The following is a 10,416-nucleotide window of genomic DNA, read 5'->3' on the forward strand; positions in this document are numbered from 1 at the left end:
ACTGCCACTTTGAGATCGCGAAGGACAAAGGGAAAAAAATCTTGGCAGAAACTCTCATCAGTTCTTTTTTCTCATCTCGCTTTTTCTCTACATTATTTCATCATCCTTTCCCCCCCCCTAATATTTTTCTTCCTTGTTCCCTTAACCTTCTGTTCCTTTTGAAAATCGAATCCTCCCCACCGCGTTTGACCCAAAAAAGATTATACTCTTGTCTGCTTTTACAAAAGTTTCTAATTACTTCAATTGGTGAAGAAAACGATTGTACGAAAAAGGGATGCTGCGAAAAGACCAGCACCAGAGGAAGGGCGGGGTGGAGGAAGGGCCGGGGTGGTCCTACCAGATACTTTTCCAGTTTGGGAGAGCAGGAAATATCCGAACTTACAATTCCTTTAAGTTTCCGCAACAAAAGTTTACCCCTTCGCTTTTGGTTTAGCATTGTTAGCAAGAACCTTAATGACAGTGTTGCCAAATGCATGAGATATTCACTTAGTGTTGCCAACTATGTGGATAAATTTCTAAGCAGCCAGTGTTACCAACTCTTGAACGAAACGAGTTGAAAACTGAACAAATAGATTGTGATACACACCAACCGGCGGGGAGTATGGTATCACGGGATACTATCTCCACCTTTCCCTCTCACATCATCAACATTACCACACCTGGAAAAGCGAAGCGAAAGAAAAGGCTGTCTGAAGGAACGAAGCTCTCGTTTTGCTTAATTAATAGGGGTTTGTGTTTCATAAAAGACATGAACTTATCATTCGTTACTCTCAAATATTTCTTTCCAAATTCACTTTCAAGAACAACTTGCTAATGAGGATTGGACATATATTGATTGATTGATTTGCTTTTATTAACTTCGCTTTTGCGCCACTTTTGGCTAATTTGGGGATGATTGATTGACGGGTTTGCACGAAGGATTTGGTAAAGAGTATCCGAATCCTACTGTAAACTGCAGTTGTAGGCGCGATTAGCCTATGATTGCATAAAATTGACTTAGAAAAAGTGTTTCCAAGCTACAGTCGTTCTCTTCTAGTTCTATCACTATATAGCATAAATTATTTAAAAGCAAATGAAAGAATCCAACATTTATATGCATTGAGATCGCAAACTTCAGTGTTTTGTTCAAAGATGGCAGCAACATGGATTTAATGAAGTTACAGAAAAATTTGAAACATTAGAAGCTCAATCTATCTCTTTTTAAATACATTATCACATAGTTATTGAATTCTAAAATAATTAATAAAAAAATATGATAGTTACTGCGTATTTTAATGAGAATTCACACTAGTAATTGAGCCTTTTGTAAGTGATAAACTCATACTCTACTGTACATACTAATCTGACACATGCACATTATGCCACGTGATTCCAAGATCTCTCGTTGGTTGTGGTTGCGAAAATAATGTCCGGATGGAAAATTAGTTTTCTTTGGCTCACAAAGAACCATCTGTCCGCGTACAAAAGTAAGAAGTACTTCTCAAAACTCCAGAAACAAAAGCACGACGACGATTTTATCAAATGAAATTTCCGCGGAAGACTTCCCCGCAAACGAATCCCATTATTTTGTGCTCGTTCTTTTTACCAGCATCACCGAGTTAGGAGAGCCGTAATCTTCCTTGCTCCGAGCTACAAAAGTACCGCATCTCAGAAACAGATGAAGACGAATATCTTTGCTGTGGAAATCCATTAATCCGGCTTTTTTATTGCCTTTCATGCGACGCTCGGCTGTTCCGCAGATAACAAAAGGACTTGGGTGTAATTCCACAGTAAAACAGACGTTCCCTTGTAATTCCTTCCGTAAGGAATGAAGAAAAATTGTTTTCCACAATGAAAAAGAAGAATCTAACATCATTCTGAGTGGTTTCTGTTTTAGAAAAGACTGGAGACACTCATGTGAATCACCAATTGAGATATATTTCTGCTTCTTACCCACCATGCTGTGTCTAAAATTAAAAAAAATATTATAAGTAGGCGTGTACATGAACACACGCAGAAATAAGCGTAGAATCAACTCAATTGTAACAATTTACTTTGCCTATTCACCCACACATATTTCTATTTTCTTCACAGTGACTTCCAATACTAAGCGATTATCTTATTGTCTGTGTTATTTCAAAAACACACCATACTCATCTAATTATCTCTCAAGACCCTCTCCCATGGTGTAGTAATTCCACTTTACCATTAGTCGAGACAAGGGAAGGTTCCGGGATGAGTTGGCCAGCTGGTGCAAGGTTGCCAGGTACAGAAAAGAATAAAAAGTTGGAAATTTCAAGGCTAAAATTAATTGATAAATATCCGAAAAAGTACTACGATAATTCAAAATTTGAATTAATGGATTGTGAAAAATGTTCTTTCTAAATGATCAGGTAAAATTTAAAGATATTATGCACACTGATTCTCGAGAAAACCATGACCAAGTGGTGCTTCGTAAGTATAACATAAGCTTTAGGAAAAATCGTTGCAAGGCAGGCGCGTCGCCTGATAATGTTCGCATGAGCACGTGAACACTCATGTATATGTTTTATTTTACGTACATATTAGATGCACACACACATACGTATATTTATTCGAAAAAATACTTTGTTTGATGTGCGAGCATATACACACAATTTACTGTGAGACGATTTCTTTCACGTCTGATAACTTTTCTAGATAGTTGGTAACACTGACTACCACGGTGTTCCACGGAGGGCGTTGAACACAATTGCTGTGCGTGTTGCATAGAGCTGACAGCTAAGGGACTGTTGACCACTATACCCCGAAGATGTTCACTTCGCTGTTCGAACACAGTATGCAAGCGGCAATACTTCTTACATTCGGCACCAGAGTGCAGCATACACAAGGCATGTCTAGGGGGACTCGAAAAGGTCTGTGCTACATAGTTGCAAACTCTAGCGAGAATTCGCTAAACCTGGCGGATTTTAAGGGGGCGAGGGACAATTTCCCCTGGGTCCTTCTTGTATTACTTTAAATATAGCGTGATTTGGGGGGATAATGTTGAAAATAAAGTGAACCGTTATTCTCAATTTTTCAACTCAAGATGAAGTTACAAGGGAGTGGAGTAAATCTGCATTCAGTACAAAAAAATTATTGTGAACACTGGTATGCGAACCGCACGCGACGACACTGTTGCAAGGTTGAACAAACATTTTTATCAAATTATCTACATTTTCTGAAGATACAATGTTTTCCTTGCCGTCTCTTTACTGTAATGCTCTTTTCGTTCCATGTTTGCCCAATTTATTTGGTCTTCATTCACCAAGTTAACATACTAACCATTTCTGATATAATAAGTGCATATTCCCGCTTTCCGAACAACTTTGCCTTAAACTAAAGATGCACTGCTGTCAAGCTTCAGTCAAACTTCAACTTGGGTCGAAGGTGACTTCGATTAACAGTATTCCGCCTCAGTAGCCATAACTGTTATGCATGTTGATGCATGCAAATGAATATCGATGCAAATTCGATGATTTAGCCAATTAAGTTTAGGAGCTGGAAATTATGCAGGGCGGACTGCATCCGGTCACAATTTAGAAGAGGTGAAATTGCCTCCACGTTCTGATCCGCTGTTTACACCGAGGTCCGCTCTCGTCCACCAATAGCATTAGAGATAATCGCATTTGCATCCTTCAAGTTTCCTCCCGTTGGTCCGCATCGCCGTGACGTTGAAGCGGAAAGAAACAAACAGCGATCGTGTTTACTCATGAGCTCTGTTCGCAGCGCGCTGTTTGCTCTGCTCGTAATAACAGGTTGTTTTCTGTAATGGAATCCGATATTAATTAATATGATTAGCTGTGCGTGTGATTCATATGGATTGTAGTATCATAGGGTCTGTTACCCCGAGTGTGTGTCAAAGTCAGGCTTCTTGCCTCCCTCTTCTGCACCCTGCATATCCCCTCTTTATCTTCTATACTCAATTGCATAGCTGCAGTGTTGCCAGTACAAGTGATTCTCACCAGATGTATCTGACTGCATTGTGCCTAATTTGTATTTACGCAATTAAGAAACTAATTTAACCTTTAAAGAGCCGAGCCGGTTTTCGAAAGCAACCCCTCTCTCGCCGCGGCCTTTGCGCGAGATTTTTAAATTTTTGCACTTATTTCAGAAAAATATTATATCTCTGAGACTATTTGAGCAATGTACTTTGTATAACTTTTGTTTGAAAGCAAAAACATCGGAGCACGCGACCGTATACAATTCAGAAAGCCCAAGTGAGAAAAACGGGGTTGAGAGGGGCCAAGTTCCCAAATTTCAATGGAAAAAAAAAAAAACATCTGGCTTTCGCCCCTCTTCTCCCGTTATTTTGGAAAAAAGCACAAACTTTTGCATCGTTTTCAAAGAGTAGATGTTTTGCAACAAAGTGAAACTTGTTTCAAGTCCCTAGTTCTCATACAGGCTGAAATATGACGCAATATGTACAATCCTGCATTTTGCTAAAAATAGGTAATTTGCATATTAGAGAAAGGGGGAGGGGGAAGGGTTTTCTTCCACATGACATTTCAAAGTCTTATCTCAACATCTGTCAGCGTTTACAACCTCACATACATGTATGAAGGTCCTATAATCACGTGAATGTTGTAATCGGCACCATGGGTCATATATGACCCATTGGCTGTTTAAAGGTTAATATCACACAGGAATATGCTACAGAATCATTTTTTTAGTCAATTGCTTCAGTTCACGTCTTAACCTAACTTACTGAAAATCTCACCTACTCCAAACACATGGGAATGCAATGGAAACGCAGTAACCACGTTAAGCGGGCAATATTTTCATGCTGTTCATTTATTTATTTTTTGATTTATGTTGTTTTACGTCATTTTTAGTTAATCGAACGAAAGTCTATATGTCCAGGAGGTTTCCAAGTCGCTTCACCCTACCAGTTCTAACTCGACACAATGCCAACCTTTAAAATTGAAATTTGAAAGCTGCCTGGGTGACAGCCCCCACTCAGCAGCTTTGAATCGTCACCAGCACCGGCGAGACAGGATTTCCACTTACTGGTGAAATTGCACGAACGTAACACTGGCTATGGGCAAAACGTGGTAAATTTCCTGGACAAGTGAAAGGCTGACTTCACGGCCCACCGGCTTTCTCCCTTTCTGTAGCGTTATGTGCGGCATTGCTCCATAGATTTCAGAGACTGAGTGTGAATATATTGAGAACAGATTGGATCTTTGGCGAGGGGTGATCTATGGTGCCATAGAATTGACTATGAAGGAATAGTGGAGCGTAATGGACTTGTGGACAGTGATGTGCCGTAGACTATAAGTTTACGCCTACATGCGTTGTCTACACGTAATCTATGCGTAGATTACATTGGGTTGTAGTTTACATAGACTACGTAGACAATCTAAAGTGCATTAAAATTAATTTTCAAGGGTTTCATGAAAAGAAAGTGACATTTTCAACTATATTGGTTCCTAACGGAATGAAAAGAATCCTATTTACAACAAAATTTCTCTTCTCTTCTATCATCAACTATGGAAGAAGATAAATAGTTTTCAAAAAACAACAACAGATGGCAGTCGAGAGGCAAGAGTGGTCTTTTCTCATAAAACACTACAGGGTGGCTCAATAAGTCACTTAACACCCTCAGTACAAGGCCACTGCGGCATGGAATTTGAAATTGGCGATGACCAATCATTTCCTGGCCAAGAGGGAACCACATTGACGCTACCCACACGGTCGGCGGACATCTTGATGTCCGCCATCTTGAATTCAACTTCAGAATTTTAAATGGGAAGGGGGTCGTGCGACATATCAAAATGGGCTATAATTTCACGAGAAATGCAATGTTGAAGGTTTTTTCGACGTATCTTTAACCAGTAAAAAGTTATGACTGAATTCTTGTACCAATTAGCTCCTTTTCGAGGTGTTAGAAAAATGCCTTAAAATTTGTTTAGCGCATCGGTAATGCATCGAGATCAAAGTGACGTCTAGGGATAGACGTTCGCATGCCATTGCACATTATTTTAATCGGATACATCCACGAAGAGCTGCTCATTATGAATGGTTGTCGCGAACAATTTACAGTGTGACGCTTCCATTGAATTAAAAGTCCTTCACAGTGACAAGGCTAATGTTTATGTTCATAAGGAAGTTCATAAACAGAATATGTGACCCTTGTCATATGATAACTAACTTTGGACAAAAACTGGTTCATAACGTTTCCATAAGTGTTCTGGTGTTCTTCCCTATTGAAAAAACTCTGTAAAAAGTACCTTCTTCCATAAGCATGGATGAAAAAAACTGTTTATTTAACAAATCCAAGTAGCCCTAAGCATATAAGGTTCCGTTGATGGAAAATTGACTAACCAATCGTGTTCCACACAGCACGTCACACCATTAACTTACCAACACTAACCATTCAGCTTTGATCTGTCAAAATTGGGTTATCAGATAAAAAGCATCGAATATTCTGTTTATAAACTTCCTTCTGAACATAAACATTAGCCTTGTCACTGTGAAGGACTTTTAATTCAATGGAAGCGTCACACTGTAAATTGTTCGCGACAACCATTCATAATGAGCAGCTCTTCATGGATGTATCCGATTAAAATAATGTGCAATGGCATGCGAAGGTCTCTCCCTAGACGTCACTTTGATCTCGATGCATTACCGATGCGCTAAACAAATTTTAAGGCATTTTTCTAACACCTCGAAAAGGAGCAAATTGGTACAAGAATTCAGTCATAACTTTTTACTGGTAAAAGATACGTCGAAAAAACCTTCAACATTGCATTTCTCGTGAAATTATAGCCCATTTTGATATGTCGCACGACCCCCTTCCCATTTAAAATTCTGAAGTTGAATTCAAGATGGCGGACATCAAGATGTCCGCCGACCGTGTGGGTAGCGTCAATGTGGTTCCCTCTTGGCCAGGAAATGATTGGTCATCGCCAATTTCAAATTCCATGCCGCAGTGGCCTTGTACTGAGGGTGTTAAGTGACTTATTGAGCCACCCTGTAGAATATTTCCTATATTAGGTTTCTTCCTAGGTGAGAAATTGTTCGAATTTGGAAGAAAGAGTATGAAAAGTTTTCTTCACACATCAGCAACTGATAGGCAGTATAATTTTCTTTAAATTCCACGGTGCCCTTTGCTAAGTTATCACCTTTCGCCATGTTGTTTACATAGATTACCTAATCTACTTGTATAAAATAGTCTACATGTAGAATGTAGACTATCGTTGTTTACGCGTAGACGCACATCACTGGCTGTGGAGCGCTAAGTTACGCTGCACAAGCTGGTCAAGGGTGCCGATATTGCATGCCTACACGACAACACACCACCGCAAAAGCATTTAAACATGCTCCCTTCAATTCATATCCTCCCCCGAATACCCTAAATCCGTTCCGACTGTTTTAAATTTTGTAAGCAATCCCTTCCCCAATCCCATTCACCCTCCCTCTGATATCACATTCACCAACCCGAAGAACAAATATTCCCTCATTCACTTATTGTTCTCACCTTGTATGAAAAAGCCCACTCCATACAAAAACACAGCGGGTTGCATAACACACAGGATTTTTGTTGCATAGCCGCCCCTTTACTACTCAAGCCGTATTCGATATTCATTAGCACTCTTACACCCCCCCTCCCCCTCTACGACCATGCACCACGCTCGGCCAGAACGAGTTCTGAAGCCTTGTAAATTAGAAATGAACCCCCCCCCCCCTTTCTCTTGCCCCACACCAGTTCCGTAAAAGCCCGCATGCACCAGGCTCCGAAATAAAGTAACATATCAAATTTCCCCCTTCCCTTTCCCGTGCAGCTTTCCCCCATCTCGACTGAGCCGCTTCGGCGAACTCATCCTTTTGAAGCTGGTCCGAACAGGTGTATATTTTTTTTTTCAGTTTCGTATTACTTGAAAGAAAAAAAATACTAGGGAAAGTGCTACTGCTGGTTTTGGGATGGCTTTTATTTAGAATTATCGTGTCTCCACCTCTTCCCCCTCCGCTTCCCCTGGTTCGGTTCCTATTTCACCTGCACGTCATCGCTTTCGTCAGGTAAATTATCATACAATAAAAGGGGTTAGCAACATCTTAGTCGGGGCGATGCGAACTTATTCTGGTACCCTCATGACCAAATCTTTTTTGAAGTTTTTCGAAGTGTAGCAGTTTTGAAACTTTTTGAATGACCAAATATAGTACTCCTACCATCTTCAGTTATTTATCTAAGATTACAATCAGTACTGAATAAATCTCTTAAAACAGCATCCAATTATTCTACACATACTACTGAATAAATATCTTATTACAGTACATAATATTTCTCCACTAATTGCTGAATAAATCTCTTAATACAGCACAAAATATTTCTCCACTAACAGCTGAATAAATCTCTTAATACAGCATAAAATTTTCTCCACTAACTGCTGAATAATTGTCTTAATACAGCAAAATATTTCTCCACTAACTGTTGAATAAATCTCTTGACAGACCATCCAATTTTTCTCCACTTACTGCTGAATAAATTTCTTAATATAGTACATAATACTTCTCCACTAACTGCTGAATAAATCTCTTAATACAGCATAGAATTTTCTCCACTAACTACTGAATAAATCTCTTAATACAGCACATAATATTTCTCCACTTACTGCTAAATAAATCTCTTAATACAGAATACAATTTTCTCCAGTAACTGCTGAATAAACCTGAGTTTGAGTTTTGGTTTCAAATCCCCTTTATGCACCGAAGGCTAATCAGGACTGGACCTACAGTTTAAATTTGGATCCGAACCACTATGTGCCTCCACCGGATGTCGAACACGGGACCTATTGATTACAAGGCGACGACAATGCAACTACGCCATCATGGAGGCTGCTGAATAAATTTCTTGACAGCATAAATTTTTCCTCCAGAAATCAATGAATAAATTTCTTGGCACAGCATAGTACACATTTCCTCTTGTATAATTTTGCATTAGATTTATAGTAATGTGAAGAACAGTGACTAATTAATGTATCAATGTATTGTGTGTCCTGTCAACAAAGGAAAATCTACACACGTGAATGCTCCTCGCGAGTTTTCGGTGCCAGAAGTTGTCAATAAACTCAAACTGTAGCCTGTAGCCAAGGGGTCCCGGGATCAATCCCTGGACTTTGAGCTGAAGGCCCAGTTGTCTTAAAACATAACTAGTTTTTCCAGTACGGAAATAGATGCAACCAGCCTCTTTACTGTAAATCCAGTGGTTTTAGGTTCGAATCCTAGACATGGCCCCCGTGATTTGCGTCTACGCGTAAACAACGATAGTCTACATTCTACACGAAGACTATTTTATACACGTAGATTAGGTAATCTATGTAAACAACATGGCGAAAGGTGATAACAAAGGGCGTCGTGGAATTAAAACAAAATTATGCTGCGTATCAGTTGCTGATGTGTGAAGAGAACTTTTCATACTCTTTCTTCCAAATTCGAACAATTTATCACCTACGAAGAAACCTAATATAGGAAATATTCTAGTGTTTTATGGGGAAAATACCACTCTTGCCTCACGACTGCCATCTGTTGTTGTTTTTTGCATACTCCTTAACTTCTTCCATAGTTGATAATAGAAGAGAAGAGAAATTTTGTTGTAAATTGGATTCTTTTCATTTCCTTAGGAACCAATACAGTTGAAAATGTCACTTTCCTTTCATGAAAGCCTTAAAAATTAATTTTAATGCACTTTAGATTGTCTACGTAGTCTATGTAAACTACAACCCAATGTAATCTACGCATGTAGACGTAAACTTAGCTATAGTCTACGGCACATCACGGCATGGCCCCTGCATTGCGTTTGTCTCTTCATTTATATCTTGAATTCATCGCCTCGGTTTACGTAGAGAAGTGCAAGACACAAATCTCGTATTCTAAAGAGGTACAATCACATCAAGGAGTAAAGCTGCGTACTTTTCGATCACACCTCGTATATATAAGGAATTGTTTACATGCTCTGCACGGTGCAGATCAACGAGAGCATGTACAGAAAGTGTATCTTCCGTGTGCAAAGATAGAAACAATGGAACTACAGATGCATCTTCGGGCATTGTTGGCGGGCGTTGTGCGACTATCTCAAAGTCCAACAGTGGAAGAGCCAGCATCTAATATGTAGTGTTTGTATTCTCTCAGGCAGCCTCGTAGCCCTGTTACAACTGTTCGGGGAAGTTACAGAGAATTACGGTCCTACTGCACTCGCATCCTCCCCCCCACAACACCCCCTCCCCAACCCTCGAGCGTGTGGGCAAAACTCCAAAGGCATGCTGGGAGGGGAATGGGTGTGCTTTGTCATCGAGTTCAACCAGAAATTCTCTTTTTTTGTTTCCTTTTCTCTTATTTGTATCCTACCGCTTCGCTTCTTTTGAGAGAGTTCTTCTCCATGGTCTCTTTCACGCTAACCCGCTCGCTCCAATCAAATAA

Source organism: Lepisma saccharinum, chromosome 9 (assembly GCF_977018435.1).
Source record: "Lepisma saccharinum chromosome 9, izLepSacc3.1, whole genome shotgun sequence".
NCBI classification, from domain to species: domain Eukaryota; kingdom Metazoa; phylum Arthropoda; class Insecta; order Zygentoma; family Lepismatidae; genus Lepisma; species Lepisma saccharinum.